Below are 15,560 nucleotides of genomic sequence, written 5' to 3'. Positions count from 1 at the left end.
CTGAACTCAGCAAGCTAGGCAACCTGTTACACTGCAGTGGTCCCCAACCTTTTTGGCATCAGGGACTGGTACTCCTATGAGAATCTAATACCTGATGATCTGAAGTGGAGCTGAAGCGGTGATGCTAGTGCTGGGGAGTGGCTGCAAATACAGATGAAGCTTCACTCGCTGGCTCACTGCTCACCTCCTATTGTGCGGCCCGGTTCCTAACAGGCCACAGACTGATATCGATCTGAGGCCCGGGGTTTGAGGACCCCTTTGTTACAGCACACATCCCATCTTTCTTCCTGTTGGTTCAGGTGGCCACATACTTTATTCTGGAAAGGCTAATTGGACAGTTGTCCCGAATCGTTATGTATTTCCCTGTGTCTTCCTAACTCAATACCCTTAAACTTTCCTCACAGCCCTTCCATCAAGCTACCTTCTTCTTTAAAAATATTTCTCCAGTTTTATTGGGATATAACTTACACATAATATTGTATTAGTTTTAGGCATACAAAATAATGACTCAGTATATGTATATGTTGCAAAATGATCACCACAGTAAGTATAGTAAACATCCATTACCTCACAGTTACAAATGTTTTTCTTGTGATGAGAACATTTCAGATTGATTTGATTAGCAACTTTCAAATATAAAATACAGTACTGTTAACTATAGTTACCATGCTGTACATCACATCCCCAGGAATTATAACTGGAAGTTTGTCCCTTTTGACCACCTCACCCATTTCGCCCATCCCCCACCCCTCCATCCCTGGCAACCACCAATCTGTTGTTTCTATGAGTTTGGTTGTTTTTAGATTCCACATATAAGTAAGATCATACTTATCTTATTGTCTTTCACTGTTGGACTTATTTCACTTAGCATAATGCCTTCAAAATCCACCCATATCGCAAATGGCAGGATTTCTTTCTTCCTCATGGCTGAATAATATTCATCTATATTTATCTCTGTATCTCACATCCTCTTTATTCATCTGTGGATGGACACTTAGGTTGTTTCCATGCTTTGGCTATTGTGAATAATGTTGCAATGAACACTGGGTGCAGATATGTCTTTGACATAGTGATTTCACTTCCTTCAGAATGCACCCAGAAATGAGATTGTTGGATCATATGGTAATTCCATTTTTAATTTTTTAAAGACCCTCCATGTGTTTCCCATAGAGGCTGCACCAATTTATAGTTCCATGAACAGTGCACGAAGGATCCTTTTTGTCTGCATTCTCACCAGCGTCTCTCTTGCCTTTTTGATGACAATCATTTTAACAGATGTGAGGTAATACCCCATTGTGATTTTGATTTGCATTTCCCTAAGGATAAGTGATATTGAGCACCTTTTCATGTACTTGTTTGCCATCTGTAGCTATCCTTTTACCTTTTTAATGTAAATCCCGTACACTGTAGTATTCCTTTTATTAGGAATTTGATATCTTCTAACTGTGCTAACATTTCAAATTGAGAATGTTATTGTCTTGATGTTCGTTACAAAAGTACACTGTTTTGAGTAGTCTGCTCCAACTCTATTAGCCTTGGTCTTATTTTGAGTGATTTTGTAGAACATGGAGATTTGTAGAACATTAAGTTTTTAGGAATGCATATATCATGCTACAGCACAAACGTCTGCATATAAATTCGAAGAGGAAAAAGAATACACGATTTCAAGCATGAAAAATAAATTAAAGTACTCAAAGAAGAAACACCCTAAAAAGCAGACTAGAATCTAAAATTAAGAAACTGAGGAAGGTAAGAAGGAAATAATGAAAGTAGCAAAAGAGGTTTGTGCAAAGAAAAATGAAGATACTAATTGTCAGATGACTGTGATGATGCAAGAAAAGATATGGAATGACACCACTTCAAATCAAGTACAGAAAGATATATGAGGATTTAGTACCTTCAGCCACACACAGAGGTGGGTGCTTTATACATATTACCGCATTCATTTCTTCCTATGAAATAGGTGTTATTATCCCTCCTTTGGAAACAAGGAATCTGACAGAAAGGTAAGAAAATCACCCAATGTCACACAGCTTTCAAGTGGCATGCAGACTCATTTTGCTATACTATCGCTAGATAACAAATCCAGTTTTTTATTTTTATTTTATTAAGGGGCTTGGTTATTTTTGGCAGGAGGAATTTAACAATCTTCAGAGTAGGTATTTGTGGCCACACATTCTTTAATCGCCACTACCCTGCACAGAATAAACATTTATCAGAATGGTGTTGAAATATTAACCACTCTCCCTTTAGCTCTTCCCCCCTTTCACCTTTGTGCTTTTGCTCCAGCTCCATCTGGAATGTTCTTGGTTGTGAGGGTATTTCCACAGATCCAATTCCTACCCCCTCCTTCGAATTCCACCCACTTTACGAAGTCTTCCTCATTCCGCAGTAGCTCCTATCCCGTATTGCTCCACTTTTTTCATTTAGGGCATCTTGTGCTATACAAGAACACAGTCATTTCCCTTACTAGAGCGTCTCTGTCTGGGAAAGGTAAGAATCTAGTCTGAATCATCATTTCCCCTATACTTAGCCTAACGCTCCGGTTATTAAGTTTATGTTGAATAATGAAAATATAAAGTCGAGAGATCCAGAGCGGAGTATTTCAGTTCGATAGCCTAGATTTTCCACAAGGTCGGCTCAAAAGGATTTCCCACGGACAGCAGCATGGACTTGGGAAGGAACAAGGTCGGCAGCAGGCAAGAGGCCTGAACGAGGGGGCAAACCGAGGACCCTCCCCCTCCCGCCTCCCTGGAGGCTTTGGACTTTCCTTACTCCTGGCCTGCTGGGGACACGAGGGGAGGGCGAAACCAAAAATGCGGGGGCAAGAAGAACGCCAGCAAGGGGCCACCGAGGCGGAGACTGGAGCTGCCGGTCTGGGGACGCCATGGTCCTGCGGGTTCAGAACGAATCTCACTGCAAGCCCGCGGACGCCCAGGACGGAGCATTAAACATTAAATCCCCTGGGTTACTTGCCTTCACCCGGCACACAAAGACCGGAAGTGCACCGACATCCACCTGACGGGGGAGGTGTGTGTGTGTGTGTGTGTGTGTGTGTGTGTGTGTGTCCTCTCTAGGATTCCGGAGGTCCAACATCTCGGTGGTTCCCAGGTTCAAAGGATGCCTGGGAACAGACCACGCAGGAATCCGGACATGCAGGGCTGTGCTCCACCCCAGGGGCGGTGAAATGAGTAAAAGGAAAAAAAAACCAAAAAACAAACCAGAACCAGCTACTGGTGTGGAAGAGAAACTCCATTTAAAATATATCCAAGTCTATTTCAGCTAAGGGTTGGCACCTGGCCAATTGTACTCCCTACCCCCAGAGGATGAGGAATCTGAGGCCTGGAGGAAGTTCTCACCTGCCCAGGGCCTTCCAGTGACGCAGTTTGGTCAGAACCCAGAACTTGTGCCACCACAGCCCTTCCACTACCCGGCTTGTTTTTCATTAGAAATGAACACTATTAAAATTAAAGCTTACGCTTTAATTCATGTAATGAGTGTGCCAGAATTCAGAGAAGACCATCCCATACCCATTAGGATGAATACTATAAAAAAAAAACTAAATAAATGTTTACAAGGAGAAATCGGAATCCTTGTTCATTGCCGGTGGGAATGTAAAATGGTGCAACAGCTGTAGAAAACAGTATGGTGGGCCTTAAAAGTATTTTAAATAAAATTATTGCATAATCAGCAATTCCATTTCTGAGAATATACCCCAAAGAATTAACTGCAGGGACTTGAAGAGATATTGCACATCCATGTTCATAGCAGCATTATTTACAAATAACCCAAATTGGAAGCAACCTAAGTGTTCATAGATGAATTGGTAAACAGAATGTGACATGTTCATACAATGGAATATTATTCGGTTATAAAAAGAAAGGAAATTCTAACACTTGCTACAAAACGTATAAGCTTTGAGGACATCATGCTGCGTGAAGTAAGCCAGTCACTAAAGGAGGAATACTGAATGATTCCATTCATATAAATTACCTAGAGTAGTCAAATTCACAGAGACGGAAAATAGAATGGTAGTGGCAAGGGATGAGGGAGGGGAAAATAGGGAGTTATTGTCTAATGGGCACAGAGTTTCTGCTCGCTGGCGCCCTCCTGCAGCAGTTTCCTCAGATGCCCTAAGCTCTGTATTTTGGAGAGCAAGGCAGGACTATTTGAAGATCCTATAAAGTGCTTCGTTTTCCAAAATTAATTCCCTCCCTTCTCCTAGTAATACTGCCCATAGTTGGAAAGCACCAAAGCAAAATGTAAAGTTCAACCTACCAGGTCTGAAACATGAACACCAATAATAAGAAGATTGAACCAGAAATGAAAAATCTCTCAACAAAGAAAAGCCCAGGACCAGATGGTTTCTCTGGTGAATTCTATCAAATATTTAAAGATTAATAGCACTGCTTTTCAAATTCTTTCAAAAATTGAAGAGGTGGGAACACTCTCAAACTCATTTTTATGAGGCTAACATTACCTTGTTACCAAAGCCAGATAAGGATACTAAAATGAAAGAACACTACAGGGCCAATATCCCTGATGAGTACCATGTAAAACTTCTAAACAAAATATTAGCGAAATTAATTCAAAAACACGTGAAAAGGATCATACAACGCAATCAAGTGGGATTTATGCCTGGGATGCAAGGATGGTTCAATATACACAATTCTAAATAAATATCATACACCATAAAATAGAAGGAAAGATAAAAATCATATCATTATCACCATTGCCCAGAGTAGCTACATTGGAACTGAGAGAGCCAGGAGTAGTCCTGGGATTGGTGAATTCTAGATCAGTTTATCCTCTTAACCACTACATTAAGCTGCCTCAGACAAATTTTCAGTAATCAAAGCCCCAAAGCCTTGTTTGGAAACTAGAATGCCAGCTTTATTACTTCTTAGGCAAAGCTAGTCCCAGCTAGAGAATGGAGATTGAGAATTTTTTTTTTTTCCGTAGGAAAGTGTACTAAAAAAATTAAATTCAACCCAGAAATTTTGCTTAGTTAAAAATGGAAATTAGATATTGAGGAAATAGATGATTTAAAAGTTTATTATAAATTAACGTATGTTAGAAGTTGATCTCTCTGTCTCACCATTTTCCAGGGATTGGGACTTTTGTTTCAAAAGCCAGGTCTTTTGATAAAAGTGTCTGAGTCTAACAGCCAGTCCTGGATTAATCCAAGCTTTGCTGTCTTTTAGCATAACATCTTCAAGGTTCATTTATGTTGGAGCATGTGTTGAAACTGCCTTCCTTTTTCAGGCTGATTAATATTCTACTGTAGGGGTAGACCACATTTTGTTTGTACACTTACTCTTCAGTGGACACTTGGGTTGTTTCTACCTTATTTTAATCTTTAAGGAGGAAAACAAAGTGATCTTTCTAGTGTCGTCAGAGTACTGAAGATGACTAAAGAGGAGAGAAACTTGAGAGGACTCCAAAATACCTGTTTGAGGCACAGTGAGAGAGGCGCAGTCTGGGTGGAGAAAAAGGCCAGGGTTAGAGCATAATTTGGCTTTGGTGACATCTCGGGTGTAGGAATGAAAGGGAGGGGACAGGAATCAATCATCTTAGTGTGAGTGGTTGGAGGATAAAGATGCTCTTAACTGAGATAGAGAAACATGGAGGAGAGGAGGAAAAGGAGAAAGGTTGTTTTATTTGGGGATGGGGTAGAGTGGAGAAAATTATGCTGGAATTTGGACTTTTGATACTGAAGTGTCTTCAGAACATCCAGGGGGAAATGGTGAGGGACAGGTGTGAAAATGGAGTGAGATAACCCCATAATTATAAAAGGGACTAACAAATATATTTGAAGAGAAATGTCCTCCTCTCCCCTCTGCCAACCCGGCCATTTCTTGAAGCTGCTGGAAGAACCTCTCTGAATCTGTTGGCAGGATACATAGTGCCCTCTCGTGGCAATAACTTGCAGCTTCAACTGAGCCTACAACCCAGGGCAGAAATGTCTTACCAGAATCCTGAAATATGCAGTTTTCCCTCATTAGCCTGAGGAAGAAATCTGACACAGACTTGCACAATGCGTTTTAAGATCCTGCATGTAAGTATAGGGTGCTCAAGGACCAAGAGAAGCCGACCACTTCCTCACTAGGTACTTTGAGCCTAGGAGGCACCTGAGGGACAAAACAGTAGAAATGGCTCATAGATAGATGGATATGAAAGGCAAAGCAGGATGAGAATAATGTGTGAATTGAAAATATCTGGGGGCCACCCTCATGTTTCCACCTTTCCTTTCTATTTCCTAGCTATTAATGTACAAGCTGCTTTTCCAGCCGGGCAGTTCTAGTTTTGAGAGATACTCTGCCTGAGTGGTCTCTAAGCAGCAAGTGGAAAACATTTTGTTTTGGACTTCATATCTCCTTTTAACTGGCCCTGTCTCGGTTTAAGGAAAGGCCATTTCAGAAGTATGAGCATTTATTTCAATACAAAACTCATGAATGACTCAAGTTGTAGAACCTGCCTGATGGCACAGTATATGAATTAGGATATAGGTTTGACTGTCATGGATAAGACTCCAGTTAAGAGTAGTTTAAGCAAGACAGAGGATTATTTCTCTCACATGTAAAAAGTCTGGATTTAGACGGTTCAGGGCTGGATTGGTGGCTGCACTGTCACCTGGGACCCAGGTTATTTTCGACTTTCTGTTCCACTGTCCTCAGGGTGTGGTTGTCACTGTCACAGTCCAAGATGGAGTTCCAGGCACCACAACCACTTTCAAGGAGCAGGATGGGGAAGACCGAAGAGGGAAGGAGGGCTCCCTCTTTCTCAGTAAGGGCCTGACCTGGCAGTTGCACCCAATGCTTCTGTTGTCTTGAGAAGTAAATTAATTAATACAGGTAGAGTTTTGAACAACACCTGGCCTTTATCTCAATAATAATAACAAAGATGCTAGTGTAGTTAATGATTTTTTAATGTTTACTATGTACGTGCCACTAAAGAGCATTACCGGTGTTACCTCACTTAATCCTCACTGCACTCTGGGGTAAGTACTGCGTTATTTCTATTTCACAGACAAGAAAACCGAGGTAGAGAAATCACACAGTTATAAATGGCAGAGCTTCGAATTAAAGCCATTACATCTTATTCTAAAGTCCATTTGCTAACCCAAACTAATTCACGTATACATTCTTTTGTATTTTTTTGTGGGGGAAGGGAGGTTAGTATTACACTAAGAACTTATTCCCACATCTAAAGACAAACTGCCTTCAAGAAGGATGGGACAATTATTTCATAAGGCAACTTAGTAATATGTTAAGAAGTGCTGCCTCTTCCATTTTGCGCCACAAGGAAGGCATGAAGACATCGCAGCAATGTTTATACTATTAAAAACTGGAAACAGCAAAAACCTCCAACATAGGGATATGTTTTAGTTATGAAACATCAATTCAATGGAATATTATCACTGGATAACACATGCTTTCACAGAATATTCCAGAACATGGAGAAGTATTAGGATGTAAATTTTATTTGCAAATTTATATATATTTTTAAAAGTCAATATATAGCAAAAATGTTGAGAAAGATTATATTTAAGTGATGAGATGTTGTCGAGTGTTTCTTCTTTAAACTTTCCTTTAATATACAAATTTTCCTTAATGAATGTGCAATGTTTTATATGTTTTAATTTTATTCTAATAGTATGTTTAGTAATGAGGTTTGTCTTTGTCAACAACCTAATATTCGTATGGCCTCAAAAAGTTATTTTTCAAATGCCTCTGAATTCCTACATGAGGAATCTATATGACTTTGAACCTGGGGGGACAAGTGTAGTGAATATAGCACTGACCTTGTAATCAGAAGTTTCTTCCAGATCTTGAGAAGGGGTCAAGTATAGCATCTATCATTTATAAACAGCGTGTACTTGGCCAGGCCATTTCCTTTCAAATCTCCATTTATAAACCTTTAAAACTAGTGTCAGCGCCTGCTGTGAACCTCTTTTCCCTGCCTCCTCATTACTCTGTCTACAGATTCACGGGTTTCCTGAAGCCCCCAAAGCATGAAATTGTTCACCAAGATGAATTCAGTGCGCTTACAATCGGTAAATATTTAAAATGTAAAAATTTAAATAGAATAATACATGTCAATTAAGCCTCCTTTTAAAAGCATTTTTGTTTTATTATGAAATATTTCAATAATACAGAAAATATAGAGCATATTATAATAAACATATGTATAAACACAACCCAGTTTTGTTAAATCTTAATATCTTGCCATTTTTGCTTTACACACACACACACACACACACACACACACACACACACACGTTTTTAAAAGAATTAAAACATTAAGGAAGCAGATGATGCACAGTTCTTACTCAGCCCAGTCTTTCTTCTCCTTGCCAGAGGTAACCACTTTCTAGATATGCTGGTTCTCCTTCCTCTGCATATTTTTAGTTTACTGCATGTGATAAATCCAAAAATAATACCAGGTCATATATACTTAACATTATAAAATGGATATACTATACATATTATTTCAAAGCTTATCTTTTTATGCAATTGTATATTTTTGAGATTTATTCATATTAACCCATGTAGTTCTAGTTCATTAACTCAATTTCAGTATGGCATTCCATCCTATGACTATGGCACAATGTATAGATTCATTAGTCTATTGGTGAACAAATAATGTTGCAATAATACTATTGCACTCATTCCTTCCTGCACATCTGCATGGATTTCTGTAGGGTACATGTCTAAGGCTGGAGTTGTTCAGTTTAAGATATGTGAAACTTTGGCTTTGCTAGATACTTCCCAAAGTGGCTGCACCCATTACTTTCCCACCAGCAGTAAATGATTATTTCCATTGCTCATTATCCTTGGGTAGGTGAGTGGAAGGTATGTATTTCATTAAAAACAAACAACAACAACAAAAACAAAAAAACCGACTTTAATTTAGTTGTTTGTCTTATTTGTTCATTTTTTGCTTTCTGTTTTATATCCCACATATGAATGAAATCATATGGTTCTTGACTTTTTCTACCTGACTTATTTCACTTAGCATGATATTCTTGATTCATCTATGTTGTTGCAAATGGCAGTATTTCATCGACAATAGTATGGTAGTTACCAGAGGAGAGTAGAGGGGGTGGAAGTAGAAGAGGTAAAGGGGGCCCGATATACACTGACAGAAGGAGACTTGACTTTGGGTGAACACACAATGCAATATACAGATGATATGTTATAGAATTGTACACTCGAAATTTAGATAATCTTATTCATCAATGTCACCGCAATAAATTTAATAAAATTAAAAAGGAAAAAGGGGATACAAAAACAAACCCAGATTTATCAATATGTAATTCACATACCATAAGATTCACCCATTTAAAGTGTATATATACTTCTCCGGGTTTTACTGTATTTACAGAGTTGTGCGATCATCACCACTATCAACTTCAGAACATTTTATTATCCCCCAAAGAAACCCTGCACAAAAGTTAACCGTCATTTTCCAATCCCTCCACCTCCAGCTCACGTAAACCACTAACTTACTGCCTGTATCTATAGATTTGCCTATTCTAGACATTTCGTATAAATGTAATCATACAATACATGAACCTTCGTGATTATCTTTTTTCACTTATTATAATGTTTTCAAGGTTCATCCATGTTCTGGCATCTATTGGTACTTCATTCCTTTTCATCAATAATTAATATTCTATTATATGGATATACCACCTTTTATTTACCTATTGATGGACATATGGTTTTTCCCTATCTTTTGGCTATTATGAATAATGCTGTTGTAAACATTTCTGTACAAGTTTTTATGAAGACATGTGTTTTCATTTATTTTGTGTATATTTCTGGGAGTAGAATTGCTGGGTCATATGGTAGCTCTGTCTAACCTTTGAACAACTGACAAACTGCTTTCCACAATGGCTGCAACATTTTACATTCCCACTAGCTGTGTCTGAGAGTTCCAACTTTTTACATCCTCACCAACACTGGTTGTCTGTCTTTTTCATTCTAATTATTCCAGTGGGTGCGAAGTGGTTATCTTATTTTGGTTTTGATATATTTCTGTTTTAATTTGCATTTTTCCATTCACTAGTGAAGTTGCGTATCTATTGTCCATTCCTATTTCCTCTGTGATTTTCCTGTTCATAATATTTACCCATTCCACACTTGCCTTTGGATATAAATCTTTTGCTGATTTTATGCACTGAAAAATATATCTTCTCAGCATGTCAGTTCTCTTTTCACTTTATTTTTTGTTTAATTTTTAATGCAGTAGACTTTAATCAGTCTTTTTATTTGTTTGTTTATACCTCTTGAGTCTTGCTTCGGAATTCTTTCTTGTCCCAAAGTTATAAAAGTATTTTCCAGTAATAAATTTAAGACCTTGCTTATCTCATTATAAGTTTAAGAGGATTACTTTTCAAGACTTTGACACAGCAACCTGGGGTGAGGTAAAGTGTGGATCAATGTATAAATAATATGGAGGAGTGTATGCAGAGCATCAGTTGTTCCCCAGTCTGGTGGCATCTGTACATTCTGTAATTTCTGCCTCACTGGTATGATTCATGCATAAGTCCCTGATCATGAGGCAGAAATCTTTCTGCCCCTGGAGCTCCCACACAGACTTAAGAGTCAGGCCATAAGCCAGATTCTCCCTGAATCTCTGTCTTCTAATGAGGCTGATGTTTAGCCACACAATAGTGGGAGTTCTGCCAATCCCATCATTCTTACCCAAATGTCCCATAGGATATGGATTGGGAAACAATGGATGGGGGCAGGGAAATCATCAGATTAGCTGCCCAGGCTCAGTTTCAACCCTGTTCAAAGAACTCACTTTGTACAATGGGTGTTCAGCATCCTTTTCTAGGAGGGTCAGAAAGGGAAGTACTCTGGAAGGATAATGGGGGGCTTGACTTTCCTCAAGTCTTCTACAACCTCTTTATCTCCATTACACTTACGCTTTCCAGGAAAACAAGAAAGGCTTGTGTTTAAGCAACATGAGGCAGCTATAAGATGGGAGTACACATGTTCCTCACTGGGATTTAGTTAAATCTGTGGAGAGTAATGAGAATCTTCTAGTATCTTCACATTTAGAAGATCAAAGCTTTTGATCTCACAGCACAATGTTGGTTCCACAAGAGTAATTGCTTCCCCATCAGAGGGTGGCCCTCTTCCTGTGTCAATGTATGTGAGCCTTCAGGGCTCACTGCAAATCTGGGCTCCATGCTTGATTCCATATTTTCTTTTTTCTTGAAACCCCATATCTTGATACTACTGATGTTCACAGCCAAGGATTAATTGGGAACACGAAACAGAGCCCAGTCGAGGTGGTGAAAGCAAATAAGGAAGTTTATTTAATGGACCCATGGGGTCTACATTACCCAGGAAAGGAAGAACAGTCTTAGAGGAAGTGAGAACAGAAATTGGAAAGCCATTAGCAGCTCAGGCAGCACCCTCACAGCTGTCTCCCTCCTCCATCGGTCTCTCTGTGTCTCCCCCACACTGGGCACCCTGGTTGTAAGATGCTGTTTAAAGATGTAAAGATGTTTTCATCTCTGTTCTCTTGAAAAACCACTCTTTAAACAACAGTGAGAATAAAGAAACAAAAACACAAAATCCATTTTAAAAATTAACTTTGAGGAGACCTGTTGTCTCTAGATACAATATCTAAAAGTGGAGAGTAAATGAAGATCAAGAGAAGAAGCGACAAACGCATCTCGCTGTCATTTTCTCTCTGTTTTTCATCTGGCAACTCATCTCCAGGTGGCATTCACATTCATGCCTCTTGTCTTTGGATCAAGGACCTTTTATAGATCTTTGCAGAAAACATACCTCTTTTCTCCTGTGGGGTGAAAAGTCTGACTTTTCCTTATATAGACTGTTAAACAACACCTCCCCTCCCGTTTTCAGCTCCTCACCTAATGCTGTGTCTTGTATTATTTGCTGTTACCAACTCAAGAGCCTTTCCAGCGCTCTTAGTGTCAAATTGGGTGGTCACTCCACAGAGGGTTGTCCTTCCTCTGCTCTGCTGACCACTGGGAAAGCTAGATGGGAAACAGATTCATAAGAGCTGGAGCCAGGAGGGCTGAGAGAGCCTCTAACACAGGTTCCTAAGGAGAAGTGGCAAATACCAAGGCCAAAGATGGGTTACTTGGTTACAAACAATAACCAGTCTAAACTTAGACACTAAAGCCTGATCAACCTCAAAAAAAAAAAAAAAAAAAAAAGTCCAGTTATTCTTAGGCATTTTATTCTTTTTAGAGTTATTGTGGTTGAGTTTTTTTTCTTTAATATTTCTCAACTATTTGTTGTTGGTATAAATACATTGATTTTGTAATTTGCATGCTGACCACATTTCTGAACTCTCTTATTTATTTTAGTTAATTAGCCATTGGTTTTTTGATTTCTAAGTAGGAAGACATAGCCTCTACTAGTGCTATTCATTTCATGATTGTTAATATTTAAGCTTCTCATTTTCTCTTGTCTTAAGAAATTAACTAGAACTTCTAGAAAAATAATTGTGGAAATAGGCATTCTGGTTTTCTTCCTGAAATTGATGGGAATGTGCTAATGTTTTGCTATTAAGTATGATAATTGTTTTTTTTTAACATTATATTTGTACTTTTTTAAGTGTAACAGACACTGTTGGCTTCTTACTCCAAAATGATTTCCCTCCTTCCTCTGTGCTAAAAATATCCTTCTGATTTTGATAAGCGTTGACCAAAAATTCTTAATCTCAAGAATGAGAGTCCCTGCTTGTGATATGTCTATGAAAACTGTCTTTGGTCAGTGAGAAGGAAAGGAAAGTCGACTAAGGAGTGGGTGGGAGTGTCTTTCTGAGGAGGTTTTCTCCAAGACAAAAGGTAGGAGTTGTGGTTGGAAGATAATTTGGCCATTATCTCATGGCCCATGTGCCCAGGCCGTGAGCTGAATTTGTGAGGATGTGATCCTAACATTTGCTGCAACAATCTTTGTGATCTCTAGGGGTAACCAAAACTTCATAGAGCAGGGGTCCTCAACTGCTGGGCCATGGACTGGTACCAGTCTGTGGCCTGTTGGGAACCAGGCTGCACAGTAGGAGGTGAGCAAGTGAACCTTCATCTGTATTTTCAGCTGCTCCCGAGCACTAGCATCACCACCTTAGCTCCACCTCAGATCATCAGGCATTAGATTCTCATAGGAGCACTGGTCCCTGCTGCCAAAAAAGTTGGGGACCACTGTCATAGAGGGACTGCTGGTCAAGATGGTGGAATAGGTAAATGCTGTGCTTGCTTCCTCTCACAACCACATCAAAATTACAACTAAAATACAGAACAACCATAATTGGGAATCACCTGAAGTCTAGCTGAACAGAAGTTCTACAACTGGTGACACAGAAGAGACCACCTAAAGAATGGTAGGAGGGATGGAGATGCAGAACAGGTTGTTCCCACACCCACTTGTGGTGATTGAGAATTGGGAAGGATATTTCAGCTGCAGAGGTTACCCTAGAGGAGCAAGACATCCTGGTCCCAAACTAGCAGGCATCAGAGCCCTGCTTAAGCAAATCCTGCTCTGTAGGGCCCCTGCACAAGAACTCCTCCACTGGTCACCAGCAAGTCCTCACAAGCAATTAGCCCAAGGGTCAATCCCTCCCATTAACATGCAAACAGCAACCAAAGCTTGACTACAATAGGAGGGCACACACAACCCACACAAGGGACACACCAGAAGCACTCAGTTCAGGTGACCAGGGAAACTGTTCCACTGAGACTTATTAGAGTGATCACTTTGTAAGTTATATAAATGTCTAATCACTATGTTGTACACATGAAACTAATAAAATATCATATGCCAACTGTAATTAAAAAAATAAAATTATTAAAAAGAAAAGGGGAAGGTGAGTATAATCAATAATATAGTGATAAGTTTACACGGTGACAGATAATTACTAGAATTAGTGGCGTGATTATATTGTAAGGTATAAAAATGTCAAATCACTATATTGTACACCTGAAACTAATATAACCAATGTATAATTGTATACCAATCATAAGCCTTAACTAAAAAATAAGATAAAATAAAATAAATAAAATAACTTATAAAAATAAATCTCATAGAGAAGCCGGCTCAGAGCTGGTCAGCTATAACTTGAGAAAATTACCTCTTATTATTTGAGCCATCTTTAGTCAAGTATGATATTCTTTGCAGCTGATAAACCTTCCTAAATGACACATTTGTTAAGGAAGCATACTTTTGTCACTAGTTTACTGTGAGTTTTTGCCTGAAGTAGGCACTGGGAGTCAAGGTTCAAAGCCAAAAGCAAGCCTTTAAATCTGAGCAGGCAAAAGCTAAGAGAATTGGGTCAGAACTGAAGAAGGGAGAAAATAAATTATGGAATGGGGAAGTCAGGACCTAAGATGGGGCTTATGTATTTATCCAGTATGATTTGAGGTTCATGGTGAAGCAGAAAGGCACCATTTTCAAACTTCCAGGGGATACAGGGAACCAAGTTCAGCTAGGATCAGTGTATGTTCTTAATTCCCAGATAAGAATCTCTTACCATAAGTTCTAAGAGTTTCTGATATTCCTTAGGATACAGTATGAACTACCAGTTGTCTCCCCAAGGCCCCATGGTCTGGTTTCTTCAGCTTACCTCTTACACTGCCCCCCAACTCCCTCCTCCCTGACATAGAAGTAACCTTTGATTCCCTAAATGCCAAGGTTTTCTTTGCCTACCTAACTTCTATTCCTCTTCTTTCCCTGATCCTAGACTCTGGGAGCTGTCCCCACTGTAGGCTGTCACAGTCTCCTATATTCTCCTTATTAAGTGATTTATATTTTACAGAATTTTATGGCAGTTTCTTCTTTATTTGACTGTGTCCCCTCCATGGATTCAAAAGAACAGCTGAAGAACCCATCTCTCAGGAGGCTGAAACTAGGGAAAGTACTTTTTGTTTCTTAAACACTTCTCTATCTTCTGAAGAATTACTCTCTTTCTCCTCTGTGAGGGTGTTTAATAGGACTGCCAGACTCTCCACCAGACATGGAGTAAAAACATGGCACAAACAAAGCTGATTGATCAATCTTGAGCTGAGTGACTGTAGGGAATGTGGACTCTGAGAAAGAAACCTACTAAGAACTCCTAGTGGCTGAGCTCAAATTTAAAGGCAGAGCCTAGTAGCTATTTCTAAACAGGGACCTCTCATGTAAACTACACTTCAGGGAGAAACCTGTATTGAACTGCCTGCTTGAACTGTGTTCCTGCCATCTGAGCCAGCCCTTATAAAAGAGTTCCTGGAATTGTATTTCAATAAGACTGAGGCTTTCCGGGTCCATTAGAGCTGCACAGCTATATCCCCGTTAGCATTTTCACTGACCAATCAGAGTAGCTCCATTACTTGAGGTTAACAGTATATGCGGCCAGACAATGATTGTTAATTTGCCTCAGGTTTTGTCTGTTGTCAGGAAACCTGCTTTATGTCAGTGGCGGCAGTCATACATTGGCTGCATTGAAAATTGGAGGCTGAGTATGCTGTGAGGAAGTGACTGGATAGCTCTGAAAACAATAGCCACCATTTTGCTGTATTGTGGGAAAAA

The 15,560-nt window shown here is 39.4% G+C and overlaps 1 long non-coding RNA gene across 1 annotated transcript; it reads right to left on the bottom strand.

Moving 5' to 3' along the window:
- Positions 1–2,088: 2,088 nt before the first annotated feature.
- On the bottom strand, positions 2,089–3,004 carry LOC120587434 (uncharacterized). Its single transcript, XR_005648962.1, has 2 exons — positions 2,271–3,004; positions 2,089–2,195 (listed from the first exon to the last, which is right to left on the bottom strand). It is a non-coding gene; the product is annotated as an uncharacterized LOC120587434 (long non-coding RNA).
- Between the last annotated feature and the right edge of the window lie 12,556 nt (positions 3,005–15,560).

Source organism: Pteropus medius, unplaced genomic scaffold, assembly GCF_902729225.1.
Source record: "Pteropus medius unplaced genomic scaffold, Ma_sr-lr_union100, whole genome shotgun sequence".
In the NCBI taxonomy this organism is placed as follows: Eukaryota; Metazoa; Chordata; class Mammalia; order Chiroptera; family Pteropodidae; genus Pteropus; species Pteropus medius.
Note: the sequence above shows the minus strand (reverse complement) of the source record. Positions and strands in the feature narration are given on the sequence as shown.